We start from the raw sequence: 20,655 nt of genomic DNA, 5'->3' as shown, positions 1-20,655 counted from the left end.
TTTTGAAGGACGGGCCTTGGTTTTTGAGAAAATCGATTTTGAATTTCATTGCGCGACGTGTTTACCCGTGACATGATCTGTATTCCGAGAATTCAGCGTAGCGCAGCGGTAAAGGTTCACGGCTACCGCGCTGAATGTACCGCGTTATAATCCTACTCCTGTGCTATTTTTTTCCCAAAATCGACCGAATATTTCAATTCTATTTCAAAGAATATGAACCAACTGTGTAAGGTGTGCGAAATTATAAAGATACACTGCTGGCCACCGTAAATGCAACACCAAGAAAGACAAGAGGTAGCACAACAAAATTTATTTTGTAGATAACATGTTGACCAAGTATCAAATTATTACGTTTACAGACGTCTGTGACATGTGGTTCCTGCCAGAATCAGTAGCCAGAGTAGCCGCCATTGTTGGAGATCACCGCTGCCACACGTCTCGGCATTGAGTCAAAGAGACGTTGGATGTGTTCCTGGGGTACAGCAGCCCAAGCAGCTTCCACACGTTGCCAAAGATCATCTGGTGTGGCAGCTGGGGATGTAATCTGGGTCACTCGTTGAGCAACCATGGACCACATGTTTTCTATCGGCGAAAGATCCGGAGAGCGAGCCGGCCAGGGAAGCAATTCAATCTGGTTATTGACGAAGAACCTTTGGACAATGCGTGCCACGTGTGGTCGCGCATTATCCTGTTGAAATATGGCTGTGGCCGAGCCCTGAAGGTAAGGAAGGACAACTGGCTCCAGCACCTCGGATATGTAGCGCCGGCTATTTAAAGTACCGGCAATGCGTACTAGAGGCGTGCGAGAGTAATATCCAGTACCGCCCCATACTATAATACCCGGTGGAAGACCAGTGTGGCGGTGCATAATGCAGCTGTCCAGCATCCTCTCTCCACGGTGTCTCCACACTCGAATCCGACCATCGTGGTGCTGCAGACAGAAGCGTGCCTCGTCAGTAAGACAACGTCATTCCATTCTGCCGTCCACATCCGTCTGTCATCACACCATTGGCGATGGAGACGTCTGTGGTTCTGCGTCAATGGTAGACGAAACAATGGACGTCTTGCGGACAGACCACTCTGCTGTAAACGGCGTCGAATGGTACGCGCAGACACTGGATGATGCGTTACAGACGCAATGTGCTGTGCTATGGTTCGGGATGTCACTGAGCGATCCGTCACTGCCGTGCGCACAATTTGCCTATCAGCACGTGCAGTGGTGCACCGAGGCGAATGCGATCGACCACGTCGGTCCGTCGTAACCTCCTGCATCCAACGGTCACATATCCGCATTACAGTTGTTTGGTTTCGTCCAACACGACTAGCGATTTCTCGGTAAGCCACTATCCTTCCTCTGTCGAACTCGGATACTTGATCAAACGATGTTCGCTGTTGGCTACGAGGCATAATTGATCGTCTTGTGAAACAACCACAAGGTAAACACACGTGCCGAACGTACACTCGTCGAAATCGCCAAGCCTTAAATGGCGCTATGAGGTGGCGCCACAGGCGCGCGTGATGTGCGTCTGCGCTGAAATTCTAATCAGTTGCATATCTCATCGCTGCAAACCCATGCTGTAAATTTCACTTGATTCGGATGCTTCCTTCAGGGTGTTGCATTTACGGTGGCCAGCAGTGTATATTCAGTTATTATTTTTTTCTGTCATAGAATATTACAAAATCTCATTTCTCATCGTCCACATTCCTTTATGTGCCAGAACGATATTGTGGGTGATACTTATCACAGAAACAACCGAAACCGCAGCACCACGCGCATTTTATGAAAGCAACCGTCTTGCAGGCGTACGGTTGCTTCATGAGCGATACCGGGAAACACAATTCTTTTGCATTAAAAAATATTTCTCTTTCATCCGCTAATTTCGATGCGAACCATGCGTATCTAATTATGCTTTCAGAATTAGGAGCGCTGAATTGATCTAGGATTAGCGGATGTAATTTTATCCAATTTTCCCTATAAGCGATCTCTCTATTGTGTTTCATCAAGTCGGGAGCATTCTGAATAATTTCCGTGAAGATTTTCACCCGTCGGTAAAAATAAACATCGCAGGGCTGGCAATAAGGATTGCACATTGGTGGGACCACTTTCAGGGTGCAGGTGCTCGCTTTCCTTTCATCAGTGAATAGATGATTGTATGAAGTTGAATCGTTTGCCGGCCGGTGTGGCCGTGCGGTTCTAGGCGCTTCAGTCTGGAACCACGTGACCGCTACGGTCGCAGGTTCGAATCGTGCCTCGGGCATGGATGTGTGTGATGTCCTTAGGTTAGTTAGGTTTAAGTAGTTCTAAGTTGTTCTAGAGGACTGATGACCACAGATGTTAAGTCCCATAGTGCTCAGAGCCATTAGAACCATTTTTTTAATCGTTTACCCTCAGCACGAATCGATAGTGTACAAAAATTCTTTCTGTCCCACATACGGAAGAATTACAGAACGCAAAAATTCTTCGTATACCAGATTTGTGAACTTCTCGGATTTCCCGCAGGACACGACTACATTTCTGTATTTCCCAGTTAATTCATCTACTCGTTTTTGAACGTTCGGACCAAATTTTCCAGACGGTTCTTGCATACATAAAAAAATATGAGAGCAGGATTCGAACAAGGTACCTCCACTGCGGGAGTCGTGAACCTTAACACAAAGGACACAATGAACTTCAAAACCGATTTTCTCAAAAACCAAGGCTCGTCGTAAAAATACCGGATAGCCGGGTACTCTGTGTAAGTGCCTCTACAACATATTTGAAGCGCATCAAAATCCGTGATTTACAGCATGGAGGGTCCCCTTGTTAGTCTATACAGAGAAGTGTAGTCCACTTAAATAATCCACTTAAACATCCAGTTACGACTGTACAGAAAAAATCAAATCATAAAATTTGTGATGTGTTTGTGGGAAGACTCTTCGACACTGAGAAAAAACAACTAACACAGTGATTTGCGGAGATATAAAGGTGCCAGATATAAAAATATCTGCACTTATACCCGTTGCACCCTACATAATTACAAAGTGTCCCAAAAAAATATCGACAAGGTTTAGAGACACATTCCTTACATCAAAACAAAAAAAGTCTAGTAAACAAAAATGGTTGAAATGGCTCTGAGCACTATGGGACTTAACATCTATGGTCATCAGTCCCCTAGAACTTAGAACTACTTAAACCTAACTAACCTAAGGGCATTACACAACACCCAGTCATCACGAGGCAGAGAAAATCCCTGACCCCGCGGGAAATCGAACCCGGGAACCCCGGCGTGGGAAGCGAGAACGCTACCGCACGACCACGAGCTGCGGACTCCAGTAAACATGGGCTCTAAAATGCATACCTTTTGAGCTATGAGCACTTGTTCAGTAGAAGAGATGTGTTTCACACTAGCGGAGATGATGAAGTGGTCATAGCTCTTAAAGTATGCATTTTAGATCCTACGTTTACTGGATGGTTTCTTCTTGGTTTGGTGCGTACTACCTCCTCTCAAAACATGGAAAGCAAAGGCTTACGTTAGAAGAGATGTGTTTCATGGATTCGAAGAGGAACAAGTGCTCATAGATCTTACAGTGAGCATTTTAGAGCCCATGTTTATTGCCCTTTTTTCTTGTTGCTGTGCAGAGAACCTGTGCCTAAAGGAAGAGTGCCCGACAGTTCTGCCAACACCTTCGTATATATGGCGTAACCATCATGATGTTAACGTAAAAGGGATTAGGCCCTTTCAGAGGCACAGATATGCTCTCTGTACGTGAATAGAATAGGACAGATATTCTTTAATACATTGTACATCGTACCACCGCCACAAATATGTAAACACGGCACAACTGTTTATACACATTGGCCATTAGACTTTTCCTTTCTTTCCAGTGTAGCAGTCGTCCCCCCCATTCGCTGAAATTGAAAGAGAACACTAATTACAAGTTCAATACAGGATGAGAATACAGTGCTCACACTGACTTCTGTTTTCCGCAGTTACGCAAAGCACGAATACTGTGGATAAAGCCCAAGACCATCTCATCGCTATGAAACAGCGTCAGATTCCAACATCAAATACAGTCCACTCTCGCAGCGTAGGTCGTCAACCACACGGTACCTGGCGCTGGTGTTGTAAACATGTAACAGAATACGACACTGGCTTGTTGCCGCTGCGTGGGCAACTCTATCCCGCTCCAGACACCACGAGAGGAGGGACTCCTCGCTATCTGCTGTGTGTATATAGCACCGCCATTTGTGAGACTGAGTAAACAGTCTCTGTATCTGAGTTTTTATGTACAGCTGCTGGGTCATCAATCTTCTCACTGGTTTGATCCGACGTGCCGCGATTTCCTGTTTAGTGCTGATATCTTACATCTACATCTACATCTACATTTATACTCCGCAAGCCACCCAACGGTGTGTGGCGGAGGGCACTTTACGTGCCACTGTCATTACCTCCCTTTTCTGCTCCAGTCTCGTATGGTTCGCGGGAAGAACGACTGTCTGAAAGCCTCCGTGCGCGCTCGAATTTCTCTAATTTTACATTCGTGATCTCCTCGCGAGGTATAAGTAGGGGGAAGGGGGAAGCAATATATTCGATCTCAGAGTAACTCTTAAACACAACCAAATGCAGTTTAGTATTTTGACAAGCACCAATCATTGCCAGGCGAAAGAAGCGGTAAGTAGCGAGAGGCTCCTCGGAGCAACCGTGGACTGGCTCTCGAAGTTTTGAATTTGTAGTCAGACACTTATCCACTTCTCGCCCTCTCTGTCCTCCCCTTACAGCCATACCTTTCGCTCACCATTTCGGCCTACTTACTGCGCCATTAATATCGAATTATACTGATATGATACGGTATTTACATGCTTCATTTAGGGCATAGCAAGTTCTCCGTCCGTAAAACAGCTTAGTCATGGGATTAAAAGAAATAAAAAACCAGAGCAATTACGTCTTAAGGACTAAAGGACATACCAGTCATAATCTCAGAAACTCGACGATTTAGCGGGAATTGGAACAAAAAATTCAAAATAAAAATCTTTCTCTAAAATTTTTATACACTCTTTTGCTGAAGTAGTTGTCTGTAGCCAGTACTTCGCAAATGATGTATACAAAATTCTACATGCTTATTTTGCACTTGAGCAGCTTAATCATCGTCAAATTTTCATCGCATATTGTGCAGTGCGCAATAGATGTGACTGCTCATTGTTCACATGAAACGCTTCCTTTCAGCGGTAGTGAACAAAGACCAGTTGTATCGTAACAAATATTCCTTGGTGAAATGTAATTCGCTAGATTTGATCATGAGGGCCAATTTCTTTCTTACCCAGCCCCATACTACGGTTTGGGTCATGCATACAAATCTATGTTGTAGCGAGTCAGTCGGTAAGACCGGCCTCCAGGGCACGTTCTTCAATTTATCCTGGACAGTTCTCCAGCAGTGGGAATACATTCTACATCTACATCCACATACATACTCCGCAAGCCTAAATATGGTGCATGGCATAGGATACCTTGTAGCACTACCCATTCCTTCCTGTTCTGCTCGTAAACAGAGCGAGGGAAAAATGATTATATGCCTCCGTAGGAGGACGACGGTTCAATCCCGCGTCCGGCCATCTTGATTTAGGTTTTCCGAGATTTCCCTAAATCGCTTCAGGCAAATGCTGGGATGGTTCCTTTGAAAGGGCATGGCCGACTTCCTTCCCCATCATTCCCTGATCCAATGAGACTGATGACTTCACCGTTTGATCTCTTCCACTAAATCAATCCAACCTAACCTCCGTAGAAGCCCTAATTTCTCTTATCTTCGTTGTCCTTACGCGAAATGTCCTTTGACGGCAGCAGACTCGTTCTGTAGTCAACTTCAGCCGTAGGTTCTCTACATTTTCTCAGCAGTGTGTCGCGAAAAGAACGACTTCCTCTCTCAAGCCAAACACTGGCCACTAACATTGCGACATCAGGAAGGACAGCAAATAACGAAATTTTAGTTATTGTGTCTATACAGTACAGTGAGTAAAATATGTGATTAAAGTTGTACATTATTTGCGGTTACTAAAAAATTTAAAGAAAATCTCCGCCCGACCAGGCCATGAAGGCCCAGCGGTACCGACAGGCCGCCGTGTCAACCTCAGCGCACAGGCGCCACTGGATGAGGATATGGAGGGGCATGAGATCAGCACACCGCTTTCCCGGGCGTTCTGCAGTTTACGAGACCGTAGCCGCTACTTCTCAATCAAGTAGCTCCTGAATTAGCCTCACAAGGGCTGAGTGCACCCCTACTGCCAACAGCTTTCGGCAGACCGGATGGTTCTAGCCCAGCGTGACAGCGCTTACCTTCGGTGATCTGACGGGAAACGGTGTTACCACTGCGGTAAGGCCGTTGGCTCGATTTGCGGGTACACACGGTGTGAAATTCAGTATCCAGATCTGTCACCTGTGGCAGCTACAACAGCTCTAACCCAGCTAGACATGGAGCTGAATTGGAATTAAATGAGAGGTGTGGGTCATAGTTCCATATTGTTTCACCTCTATGCTACAGTTGGTCAATGCTAATGGCTGGCTAATGGTGGCTTGCCCGTCTGTCACCAACGATTCACCAGAAGTTTTCAGTGGGTGACATATCTAGCCAAACTTGTGTGCCGAGGTATGTCAGGATAGCATTGGAGATACGCAGTCTTGCGTTATCTTGTCGAAAGACAAGACCTCGAAGATAGAGAACAGCCGCTCAAATTACCGTCTATGCGAACCAGACGTGACTGAGTTGTGTAGCAAGTGGTACCCCATACCATCACACCGGTTAGCGGACCCCAGTGACAATGGCGAATGCAATCCGGAAACGTTCGTTCTTCTCGGGACCTCCATACACAGAAACGTCGATCATGATTGTATGGCCAAAATCAGGACTCGTCCGTGAAGACAAGGTGGTGCCCTGTGTCCATCACTGCCGTTGGCCCCACCTCTGTCACCGCTGCTCTCTCTACTGCCGCGTCAAGGAGAGTAGCAACAACGGTCGCGTTGCTGATGCTCCGTAGTGCCTCATATGTCACGCCGTCCATGTGGGTATTTGTTTTCCTGCAGACAAACCTGTTTTCTAATTGTATGTAACGTGACTGTCCTGTCCTTCATGTCCGAGTGAACAGTTGTGTGTCGTCTCGAGCGCTAGGCGCGTGGGACAGATGAACATGTGCTTGGCGTTGAGTATGGTCCTCCTGAGGATATTGAGTCCACATTCGTATAACAGCCGTGCTACCACCAACACGAACAGCAATATCGTGGAACTACAAACCAAAGTCACAATAGCTCCGATCCAGCTACTGTCCAATTCCAACAAGTGTTTTCTAAGACGTCACTGGGGTTAAGAGTTTACATTCATATATCATGCCAATGATCTGACCGAGCACCCCGTCCTGATATGCAGTTCTCCCCTACCTTTCATATACATAATAATGAGGTTTGGATTCCGTAGAAATGTTGGAACACGTGAGGCAATACTAACCTTACGACTTATCTTAGAAGAAAGATTAAGAAAAGGCAAACCTACGTTTCTAGCATTTGTAGACTTAGAGAAAGCTTTTGACAACGTTAACTGGAATACTCTCTTTCAAATTCTGAAGGTGGCAGGGGTAAAATACAGGGAGCGAAAGGCTATTTACAATTTGCACAGAAACCAGATGGCAGTTATAAGAGTCGAGGGGCGTGAAAGGGAAGCAGTGGTTGGGTTGTAGCCTCTCCCCGATGTTATTCAATCTGTATATTGAGCAAGCAGTAAAGGAAACAAAAGAAAAATTCGGAGTAGGTATTAAAATCCATGGAGAAGAAATAAAAACTTTGAGGTTCGCCGATGACATTGTAATTCTTTCAGAGACAGTAAAGGACTTGGAAGAGCAGTTGAACGGAATGGACAGTGTCTTGAAAGGAGGATATAAGATGAACATCAACAAAAGCAAAACGAGGATAATGGAATGTAGTCAAATTAAATCGGGTGATGCTGAGGGGATTAGATTAGGAAATGAGACACTTAAAGTAGTAAAGGAGTTTTGCTATTTAGGGGGCAAAATAACTGATGATGGTCGAAGTAGAGAGGATATAAAATGTAGACTGGCAATGGCAAGGAAATCGTTTCTGAAGAAGAGAAATTTGTTAACATCGAGTATAGATTTAAGTGTCAGGAAGTCGTTTCTGAAAGTATTTGTATGGAGTGTAGCCATGTATGGAAGTGAAACATGGATGATAACCAGTTTGGACAAGAAGAGAATAGAAGCTTTCGAAATGTGGTGCTACAGAAGAATGCTGAAGATAAGGTGGGTAGATCACGTAACTAATGAGGAGGTATTGAATAGGATTGGGGAGAAGAGAAGTTTGTGACACAACTTGACTAGAAGAAGGGATCTGTTGGTAGGACATGTTTTGAGGCATCAAGGGATCACAAATTTAGCATTGGAGGGCAGCGTGGAGGGTAAAAATCGTGGAGGGAGACCAAGAGATCAATACACTAAGCAGATTCAGAAGGATGTAGGTTGCAGTAGGTACTGGGAGATGAAGAAGCTTACACAGGATAGAGTAGCATGGAGAGCTGCATCAAACCAGTCTCAGGACTGAAGACCACAACAACAACAACAATAATGAGGTATGCACAAGGAAACGGAACAGGTGGATGGCCCTGACAAGAGAATCATAGCAGTGGGTGTTGTATTACATTTATAATTGGCGACAGTAGAATCGATCTGTAGTGTACTTCAGCCGTAGGTTCTCCACATTTTTTCACTGGCCAATAACATTGCGACATCAGGAAGGACAACAAATAACATTTCTGACCACTAAATCTACTGAGACACCCCCGCAAAATGGTTCAAATGGCTCTGAGCACTATGGGACTTAACAGCTGTGGTCATCAGTCCCCTAGAACTGAGAACTACTTAAACCTAACTAACCTAAGGACATCACACACATCCATGCCCAAGGCAGGATTCGAACCTGCGACCGTAGCAGTCGCGCGGTTGCGGACTGCGCGCCCAGAACCGCGAGACCACCGCGGCCGGCGCACCCCCGCAAACCACGGTACGGCGAGTGGCGGAATGTACCCCGTACCAGTACAAGCCATTTCCTTTCATATATACAGAGAGAGAGAGAGAGAGAGAGAGAGAGAGAGAGAGAGAGAGAGAGAGAGAGCGAGAAAAAAGCGACTGTCTATATGCCTCGGTATGAGCCCTAATTTCTCGTATCTTATCTTTGTGGTCCTTACGCATATTGTGTGTTGTAGGCAACAGAACAGTCCTGCAGTCAGCTTCAAATGCCGGTTCCCTACCTTTTCTCAGTAGTGCCTCTCGAAAAGAATGTCGCCTTGCCTACAGGGTTTCCTATTTGATTTCCTAAAAAATGTTTGTAACGCTTGCATGTTGTTCGATCCTACCAGTTGAAAGGGTCCTGTAGCCACCTTTCATTAGTCCGGTAGCCCATTTTCATTACCATTTCTCTTTCTTTTCCTTGTTTCTCTATTCTCTTTACTCTCATAGTGGTGTGATTGAATGAATGTGGTTGTGTGCCACGTTGCTAGACGGTGGCGTAGTCTGCTGCAGAAAGTCTGCGATAGTCGTACAGATTCAGCAGCAGTTGCACAGAATAGCCAACTCTCGTAGTGGTCAAGTCGGCAAAGAAGTTTCCGCTACTTGTGAGAAATCCACCTGCGTTAGGTTGGTGGCGGAAATGGTATCTTGGGATTTTCCGGTCCACGCGGAGCGTGGAAGAGGCTGGAGAAGCGGGAGGCAGTCTGCTGCCGGTACGGGAAGCGTCCACAGCTGTGCTCCAGTCGAAGAAGGGTGAGTTAGACTGACCGCGTGGCGTATTGTTACTTGGCGATGGGAGAGCTGTTAGCCTTTGGTCTCGCTTTTCAAATCTGGACGATTGCTTTGCCTTGTCGCAGCAAGGAATGCAAAACTTTGGCAGATTTTTCTTTTAGCAAATTTCTGTAGCAGACTTGGATCCGCCGGAAGAGCGCCACACAAAGGTGTCGATAAGAAGTGAGCACTCGCTTCTGCATGAATGTCTGTTTGCCTTCAGCTGTGCCTGTATAAGCTTTCACCTTTCTAAATATTTAGAGCCTTGCCTTCTCGTAAATTTTCCTTACTTTCCGTGTCTTTCGTCCGTGGGGAGCCAACCACGTGGTAGAACATTATGGTTGTTGGGCTACCGGCATCACTAACTGTCCGATCGCATGTTTGTTTTAGAAAATGTTAACATGATTGTGTGATGTGATATTGTTGCAACTTGCCCACGATACCTCACGAATAGTTACACATGGCTTACCCTGCTCACGGATTTCGGTAAACCAGAGATCTTCTGATGCGCAGTGAGGATTAGTTATTTTCGGTTGGATGTGCTAATTGGTATATTGTCTTTCTGTGATACAGAATTTACGTGAATTTATGATATAGGTGTGCATTTTCTTACATGTTTTGTCTTCTATATGTATTACTGTACAGACATTGTGAGTTAGTATTCAATTGTGTTACAAGTGTTGGTTGATTCTTGTCCTGTGGCGTGTATCGGTGTCATATAGTAAATCTTGGGTGCTTTGTGGGGACTGTGAGTCCATTAGGAGACTTTGGCATTATTCTTGTTGTATTTTGGAGCACGGAGTAACTATCCTTATGATGGAGACGCGTAGCTGTTCAGGGAGCCGCGATCGGAAAAACCTGCCAGACAATAACCCTGAACAAGGACGAGATCAAAACGTCGAGTCCGACCAGGAACGAAACGCGGAAAACGCAAGTACAAGTGTTGTCCATCCTGAGCCCGCTGTAGTGATTTCGAATCATTCGATAGATGCAAATTCATTACAGGCTATGCTACGACAATTACTAGACAGTAATAGGAGACATATCGATGAAGTGAATAAAAAACAAGCGGAAGAAAATAAGAGACATAGCTAGGAAGTGAATAAAAAACAAGCGGAAGAAAACAGGAGACATATCGAGGAAGTGAATAAAAAACAAGCAGAAGAAAATAGGAGGCATATCGAGGAAGCAAATAAAAGATTGACTAGTGAAATAGTACAGGGTGTTGGGGAGAAACTGGCAATCATTGACCAACGCATCTCCGCCTTAGATGAGGGGCAGCGAGTCATTAGCAAGCAGGTGATGGAGCAAGAAGAAAGGTTCGCTGGGAATATACGTATGCTAGTAGAACAATGCCAGAGTGAACAAGCGGCTCTTGTGTCCCGAATAGAGGACACTGCGGCTAAGTGCCCGGTCCACTTTACCGCGTAGGTAGAAACCCTCAGCCAGGCGATAATAGCTCTCGAGCGAGAGCAAGGGCTTACGCAAACACAAGAAGACACGGCCCACCGAGAGATGCGAAAAGAAAGAGCCAGGATCTCAGACGCAGTGGCGCGTTTGACAATAATAGGGAAAGGATTACCTCGTCATCAGCGGATGCAGACGAAATACGGCCGATAACGAAATGTCCGCGTGGACAGTGTGAAATAAATATAAAACAAAGTCGGGTTACCGAGGGACTACGTGAACGCATGGCCCGTTTAGAACTTTACCTAAAAGGGTTAACGGCCCATGAAGTTGAAAGAAATGAACGAAAGGGCCATTATTCCGATGATGATTCCGGGAACGATGGCGAATTTGATCATCGTCACGATCACGGATCTCGTATCAGGTGGGAACGGCGCGGATATCCTCAGGACCGTTCGCCAAGGGAAACTCACGAATTTGACTTTAAACATTTTCTGACCGTGAGGAAGTTTGAAGTCTTCCGTAACTCGGCTACGGGGATTCACCCACGGGCCTGGTTACAGCAGTTCGAGTTCTCCCTCCCTCCTACGTGGCCCAGTGCGCACCAGATAGAGTATATGTGCGGCTACCTGGAGGGTGAGCCAGCGGCGCGGATGAGGTCAATTGCACGCAATTGCTACACTGTTGGGGAGTTTCGACAACACTTCCTGTCGATCTATTGGTCAGTGGCAGCGCAAAGTCGTGTAAAACACGGACTCATTATGCTACCAGAGTTAAACAGGTCAAAATTCTCCAGCCCTGTGCAGATGTTCGAGCACATGCTGCAGGCGAATGGACATCTTGACGATCCTTATGGACCTGCAGAAATTATTCGTATTTGCCTGGGAAAGTTTCCAATGCAGTTGCGGCACGTTATCCTTGCAGGACGATGTAAGGATGACGTAGAGGGGTTTCGCAATTTCCTTTTAGAGCTTGAGTGCGATGCGAATGGCACCACGCAGAATTACGGTCAGAGCGCCTACGAGCAGCGGCCGCGCGAGCGAAGCCGCAGCCGTAGAGACAGGTGGCACTCCAGACGTAACGGGTCGCCTCAGAGTTACAGAGCGCGTGAGCATTGGCAGTGTCGCGACTCCTCACGGAACGCGGGCAGAACAAACGATGCCAATCGTCATCATTCGCCGAGAGTAAATCAAAGACACCCCCGGGAGTTTAGAAGATATGGTAATGAGCAGAGATATTGGCGTAATTATAGCGGACCTAGGAACGGTAGTCGTGACCGACCACAGAATAATTATCGAATAAGCAACAACAGGGGTGCCGTAAACAGTACAGGTGGTCCGCCAGTGGGTGTTGAAATTCGTCCCGCAATCTCGCGTCACAATCCGCCACATGACCCTAATCAAAGGGATCAATGACTAGCGGCTGACTCGGTTGGCGTCAACTTAATGAGGACCAGTGCTATTGATGTGCATTTGATAGAGGAAGACGATATTGGGGAAGATTTGTTGAGGGAGGACCACAGTATTGGTGTGCCCGCGGTAAACCCAGTCGTGTCTGTTTAGATTCGGGGAGTCAGTCTTAGATGTGTACTCGATACAGGCAGCCCCTTTTCGCTGATTAGTGAGGCAGCGTTTCGGAAGTCTGAGGAAACGGGGAGTTGGCCAACTTTCCAGGTGAGAGGAACCACAGTCGGGGGCGCGATATATGGAAAAAGTGTTAAAATTAAAGTTCAGACTCGAGTAAACTTCGTCTGTCAAGGACATGAGTTTGAATTCAATTTTTTGTGATGCCGCTAATGAGCGTGGCGATGATATTGGGGACTGACTTCATGAATGCCCACCGTGCCGTAATCGACGTGGCTGGCGGTGTTATGACTATCGTTGTCGGGAGCAACCCTGTCAGTCTAATTTTCGAGGAATGTGTTTTGCGCAAGGAGTCTGAGGTGAGTTGTCTGAAATTTCACGTTAGGACTGAGTCGCGACCTGGGCAGGAGGTTTTGGTCAATCTGATTAGTGACGTAGATTCACAACCTAATGAGTATGGTAGGAACGATGTTTTCACGAACACTGTGAAAAGGTGTATTGCTGGTGCGGGAGCCCCGGAAGCGAATCGTATGGAATTGTGTCGCGTTCTGAGAAGCCATTCCCGAGTATTTTCGGATTCACCGGGGGCAATTGATGGATTTCTGTACCGCTTTACGGTGCGCGAGCATCTTCCTTTCTTTCTTAAGCCCCACCCCATCCCACTGGTGCACAAGAGCAGTGTGGAAGCCGAAATAAGTAGGATGCTGGAGCAGGGTATAATAGAGCGAGCTAGGAGTTCATATAACTCGCCATTACTCGTTGTGACAAAGCGGGACAAGTCCGTGCGTTTGGTGTTCGACTCGCGGCAAATAAATACGGTAATTATGTCTGAGACAGATAGGCCAGAAGGATTGGAGGAACTGCTGCAAAGGTTTCATGGCGTGAAAGTTTTGTCATCCGTTGACCTCCGAAACAGCTATTGGCAAATTATGCTCGATTCGTCTTGCAGGCAATACACTGCCTTCCTCTGCTATGGGAGCTGCTACCAGTTTAAACGCCTCCCTTTCGGGTTGAATGTTTCTTCAGCCGCCTTCATAAGAGGCCTGAATAGCATACTACCTGACGACCTAAGAGCGCGCGTAACTGTGTATGTGGACGACATTCTAATTGCAGAGAAGTCATGGGAGGAACACAACCGGGTTCTAAATCGATTGCTCGAAGTATTCGAGAAAGCGGGGGTGACCGTGAATCTGGACAAATCCCAGTTCGGGCGCGAAAGCATAAAGTTTCTGGGTCATATTGTGTCGGCGGATGGAATTCATCAGGATCCCGAAAAAATATCAGCGATTGCGGAATGCGCAACGCCCACGTCAAAGCATCAGCTCAGGGGTTATTTGGGGCTTTGCAATTTCTACAAAATATTTATAAATCTCATTGTCCACCCCTCGTTTATGTGCACTGACGGGTAAGAACACCGTTTGGATGTGGGACGAACAAGCACAAAGCGAATTTGACGAATTAAAGAATGCATTGGTTAACGCTCCATTGCTCGCCCATCCGGATTTGAATCAGGAGTTTTGCCTGAGATAGTTCACTGACGGGGCTGGGAGCGGTGTTGTTCCAGACGGATGGTGGAAAGGACCCGTCCACCTGGAAAACTATCTCGTTCGCCAGCCGTGTGCTCTCGCGGAGTGAACGAAACTACTCTGTCACGGAGCTTGAAGCCCTGGCGATTGTCTGGGCGTTCAAGAAATTCCGTTACTATTTGTTCGGGCGCACGACCAGGGTGTACAGTGACCACCGAGCACTACAATTCCTAATGAGCGCCAAAATCAATCACGGTAGACTCGGACGGTGGACGGTGTTCCTCCAGGAATACCACTTCACGGTAGAGTACATTCCGGGGCACAAGAACATCATTGCTGATGCTCTATCTCGGATGCCTATCGGGCTCACCCATGCTGTGGATAACGCTATTGATGAAAACAATTTCAGTGTGTTATACCTTCAAAATGTGGCATTCGAGAATTATGTCACTACGTCACTAGGCAATATCGGGGCGGAACAAGACAAGGACGAAGTCTTGCGTGACATCAGAGAGAAATGGCATGATAAATCCCACGCGGCCATTAGGCAGTATTATATTATCCAGAGTGGCATCCTATTCAAGAGGCGAGCTCTGGATGACTCCAGGTGGCTGTTAGCGATTCCGGAGGAACTGGTGAACAAGCTCGTGTGGTACGTGCATTTGAGCTACGGTCACTTTGGTGCGAGGAAATGCTTGGAGAAGCTGCGGGAAACCTGTTACTTTAATAATATGCTTCGGCGTATACGTAAAGTAATTAGGGTATGCAAGCCCTGTCAGCAAGCCAAGCCGCCCACTGTGTCGTTTGCCGCACCAATACACGCGATCGTTCCCAATAAACTCAGGGATCTCGCAGCAGTAGATCTATTCGGTCCGCTAGTGCGTTCTAGGAACGGATTTGCGTAGATATTTGTGGCAGTAGAGCTGACATCAAAATTCGTCTGCCTCACCCCGCTGCGTAGGGCCACCGGGAAGGCAGTAGCTGCCGCGTTCGCAAATCACTTCTTACGGGAGGTTGGCACTGTGAAGCGTGTGATTTCGGACAACGGGCCACAATTCAGGTCACGTCACTGGGAGCATATGCTTCGGAGAAAGCGAGTGAAACCGATCTTTATCTCCCTTTTCTGCCCATGAGCAAATCCTTGTGAAAGGTGGATGAAGGAGATTGGAAAATTGTGTAGGTTATACTGCCACCGTGACCACCGGACGTGGGGCACGAAACTAGCCGGTTTCCAGAACATATTAAATGAGTTGCCAAATGCCTCGACGATGTTGCCACCGATTCTGGTCCTGAAAAACAAGGAGCCTCCGAGTAAAATAAAAGAGGTGGTTCTCTGGCCAGCAGAACCCAGGTTACGAAGATCTGCAATTGTGGAGCTTGCCCTGAAAAATATAAAGAGTGCCGCCGAGGCTCCGATAAGAACCTACAAAAAGAAGGTGCGGAATATAACTTTTCACGTAGGCCAGAAAGTACTTGTACGCTCGCACAAGCTCTCTAATAAACGGGCTGGGTTGTCAAAGAAGTTCTTCTTCTTATTCAATGGGCCGTACAGAATCAAGCGGATTCCACATCCGAATGCGCTTGAAGTAGAAACACTCCGCTCTCGAAAGTCGAAGTGCCTGCACCACATCTCCAACGTAAAACCTTACATTGAATAAGAAGCAGAAGATCTTGCCCCTCGGAGGTCGGAATGACGTATTGCCCATATGTTTTTCTTGCATTCATTCTTTCGTGAGTACAATTACAGTGCATATTTTCCAATGTTTTGATTCACTCTGGTATGATTAAAATTAAAGTGTATATTTTCTGTGTATTGGAAAGGGTCCCCCAATATGTGTGTAGTTATTTCTTCGTCTCAGCAGAAAGGAGTAGTGTTGTGCAGCTTCAAAACGTCTGAATGTGAATGACTATGAGGCTCATATGAAACGTTTCCTTTTACAGTAAGATGGCTTTTGTTTCTTGATGACTAAAAAGGTATCGGGTGTGTTGGCGTGGCGAGTCAATGGTCGTAAGGTAATTCTTGATGATAAATTACAGTTTGTGTTCTTAATCCCCTTAGGTGAGCATGATTCAGTGAGATTTTTCAAATGTACTGCGATGTTAATGAAGCAACTTGGTGACTTGTAGGTGAAGGACTTGTGTATGAAGGGACATTAATAGTGTTTGATTTTCAGAGTTGCCATCTTATAAGATATTTGGAAAGTATAACTTGCCGTCACATACTACTAGGTACGGTTGAGGACACCAGGATGTGAAACCCCAGAAGATGTATATGGAAACAGCTTATACACTCAAGCAGCTTGATATTTAATAGAGAATCAATGCGACTACCTCCAAGCTAAAATAACATGACGGTAGGTGAGGACCCCTGGGGACATGTGGTGAGTAAGTGTGTAATCATTATGAGTATCTTATGATAGCAGTAAGTTGGGTACTCATGGCCCTGGACAATGGATTTCTTTTGACAGTATTTTAATGTACTTATAGGACGAAGTGTTTATGTGTTTGCTAATAGGATAGGATGATTTTTATTTCCATTTTTATGCCCACTGACCTTTTGCATTAGTCTGATGAATAGATGTTGAAACATTTACCATTCCAGATGTGACTTGAATGAACCTTCTGTGTCTCATTAATCATAACTTTTATTATGCAATGTCCATAGAAAAGAAGTCTCGGAAATTGTTCACAGATCAGCAAACATGTTCTGCAAACCTTGGAGGAGCAGTCAATGAACAACGATATGGGTATTGGTGTTGAAAGGAATATTTTGTTTATATGTGGGAATTGTAGTCGGGCTATATGGTGATGGTGACTAGTACGAGCTGTGTAGATTGTGTGTGAGAGCGTAGTTAGGAGTAGGTAGAGTTTTGTGTCTGTAGCTATCAGCGGCGCCAAATCCTATCCAAATCCTGACCAAACCTTGTAAAAGATCTACCCTGAATAATTGACAGCAGATGTAATGCTGGAACTATATTTTATAAAAAGGATTTTTTGTTTGTTTGAATATTGGTTATTTAATTTTCTTCATTGTTTTTTTATTAGTAATGTTAAGAAGGCCCTTTTTGTCAAGTTAATTTTGGGCACTATTCCATGTATTGATCAGGAGTGAGAAACTCCGAAGATTTTGTGGTAATCTGCACACATGATATTTTGTAACGATCTCTGTGAGCGCAGTTCTTAAGTGGGTGCATGGCCACCTAGGGAGCCTCCGCATCAGAAAGCACAGGGCTTGGTCCACCGGCAGGCGTTGCAGAACCCTGGTATCAACGGCGAAGCAGTGGTGCGGCGAGCGGTCACAGCTGTTTCCCCATCAGAGGGGAGGGGATGCTGGTCTTCCCCCAGGCGCAGACTCACACCGGAGCCCGCAGGCGTGTCACCACGGCAGCGCCAGCTGATGGCCGGCGTTCCACCCCATGCGCTAGTCATCTGACAAGCGAAAGGGAAAGTATGACGCACACCAGGCGAGGCCGCCGATCCCTGAGCGCCGCTAGTCCAGACGGCTGCTGCGGTGAGGTAACGCCCACTGCCCGGAGGGACACGGGTCCCACCACTGACGCATCAGCTGAGACGGTGCAAAGAGGTGATAAGCGGGTCTCAAGCCCGACACCCGCACGAGTTTACGTCGACCTCGATGCGACGCAGAAGAGCGCGTGTCTCCCCATTGACACGACAGGAGACGGGGGCGTGTGTCGGTAAAACACATTCCTCCACAACACACGGACGACGACCGCCAAGCCGCCTTCTCGATGATGAGGCAGGGCCCACAAGTGGCGATGTCCTGAAAATCTGCAACGCTGAACCATCCCACAGTATGGACGCAGAGGGTGGAAACGGGCACGAGGCAACGTCGCGGGGTGCTGTCTAGGATGAACAACCTGGGTTACAACGGACGTTACAATCAACGCCGCTGCGAACTCCCCAGTTCAGTGTTGTGGTCCCCTAGTAGCTTATTCTCCAAGTCGCCTTTAGAAGAGACGCCCACCCCAGCACCTAGAGAGAATACCCAGTGAAAATACCATGTGACGAAACTGCAAAATGACAGCGTGTCAACGAGCTGGTTTCTGGGTGTGTTTTTGTACTCATGTCTTATTTTCCATAGGTGGTTATTTACCAGCTGTCATTCCATTGGGTTCATTAATGATTTTGTATCACTGTATTTGTTGTGAAAATTGTATTTTGCACTTTCACTTACATGTTTTTATTTATGCCAGCACCAGCTGATACTGCTTTGGTTCGTGATAATGATTTTGCAACATTGAATTTGTTTATATATGTATATATTTTGTGTACCTGTTCATCTATGTCTCTGTGTTAAGTTTCGATAATAGGTTTAAGCTATTTTAAGATAATATCTCATGTTTGTTGTCGTTGTAGGTCAGATGACATGATGTTAGCGTACAATATCACACTTAATTTAATTTGTTTTGTTAGCCTTGCGGACCGCATGAGGTCACAATTATTGATTAAGGTCAGATAAAACTCATTTGGATCTAAGAGATCAATCAATTCTTTTGTGCTGCTGTTTGCCTGTTGCAATTGTTGATCGTTAGGGTATGTTTGTTTTGAAGACTGTTGGCGAATCTCCTAGTATGGCGAGAAAATTCGCGGCACAGTCTTCTCCGGGACGTTTGGGGTGATGAAAGGGTCCTGTAGCCACCTTTCATTAGTCCGGTAGCCCATTTCATTACCATTTCTCTTTCTTTTCCTTGTTTCTCTATTCTCTTTACTCTCATAGTGGTGTGATTGAATGAATGTGGTTGTGTGTCACGTTGCTAGACGGTGGCGTAGTCTGCTGCAGAAAGGTTCAAATGGTTCAAATGGCTCTGAGCACGATGGGACTCAACTGCTGAGGTCATTAGTCCCCTAGAACTTAGAACTAGTTAAACCTAACTAACCTAAGGACATCACACACATCCATGCCCTAGGCAGGATTCGAACCTGCGACCGTAGCTGTCTCGCGGTTCCAGACTGCAGCGCCAGAACCGCGCGGCCACTTCGGCCGGCGCTGCAGAAAGTCTGCGATAGTCGTACAGATTCAGCAGCAGTTGCACAGAATAGCCAACTCTCGTAGTGGTCAAGTCGGCAAAGAGGTTTCCGCTACTTGTGAGAAATCCACCTGCGTTAGGTTGGTGGCGGAAATGGTATCTTGGGATTTTCCGGTCCACGCGGAGCGTGGAAGAGGCTGGAGAAGCGGGAGGCAGTCTGCCGCCGGTACGGGAAGCGTCCACAGCTGTGCTCCAGTCGAAGAAGGGTGAGTTAGACTGACCGCGTGGCGTGTTGTTACTTGGCGAGAGGAGAGCTGTTAGCCTTTGGTCTCGCTTTTCAAATCTGGAAGATTGCTTTGCCTTGTCGCAGCAAGGAATGCAAAACTTTGGCAGATTTTTCTTTTAGCAAATTTCTGTAGCAGACTTGTATCCTCCGGAAGAGCGCCACACAAAGGTGTCGATAAGAAGTGAGCACTCGCTTCTGTATGAATGTCTGTTTGCCTTCAGCTGTGCCTGTATAAGCTTTCACCTTTCTGAATATTTAGAGCCTTGCCTTCTCGTAAATTTTCCTTACTTTCCGTGTCTTTCGTCCGTGGGGAGCCAACCACGTGGTAGAACATTATAGTTGTTGGGCTACCGGCATCACTAACTGTCCGATCGCATGTTTGTTTTAGATAATGTTAACATGATTGTATGATGTGATATTGTCGGAATTTGGCACTATACCTAGAAATTGTGCCTCCACAAACCACGTGTTATCAGGAATCGTGTACATGCCTCACGTCCTTAGTTTAGGAGTAAATGATTTTATCTACAATTTTCTCTTGTGTTCCGAGATTACGTTTTTGCGCCTAAGCCACTCACCTCGTAGCTTTCCCATTATCACATCCAATGCGTTTCCTTGTGCACAGGTCCAGTGATTAGTCTCCTCTTGTATTTTGTAACAAATGCTTTAGATTAAGTCATATTTTCAGGTGTGTTGCTGGGAACTGATCTTACGCAGTGTTCATGCATTTTCTATTTTATTTTAAATGTTTGACTGTCATGAACAGTGCACGGGCAATACTATTAATTACATCGTATCCGCTGTGAGCGACCTCACAACGTATGCATTTTTTGTGAGTTTTTGGTCTGTGATCAAATTAATTTATTTTCCGACTCGACCAAATCTTTGATTAGTTGTATGATTTGAGTCGGTGGCGACCCTATTCTTCTCACGTTGATTTCATAAGCAATAAGTCTTTCCATTCCCAATAATAAGGAATAACCCGTAGTAACCGGTTAGTTACACAGTAGCAAATCTAGCAGCCAACCTCTGAACCGCTTCGATGTCATCTTTTAAG

Source organism: Schistocerca americana, chromosome 2, assembly GCF_021461395.2.
Source record: "Schistocerca americana isolate TAMUIC-IGC-003095 chromosome 2, iqSchAmer2.1, whole genome shotgun sequence".
Lineage (NCBI taxonomy): Eukaryota > Metazoa > Arthropoda > Insecta > Orthoptera > Acrididae > Schistocerca > Schistocerca americana.
This window is presented reverse-complemented; position numbering follows the sequence as displayed.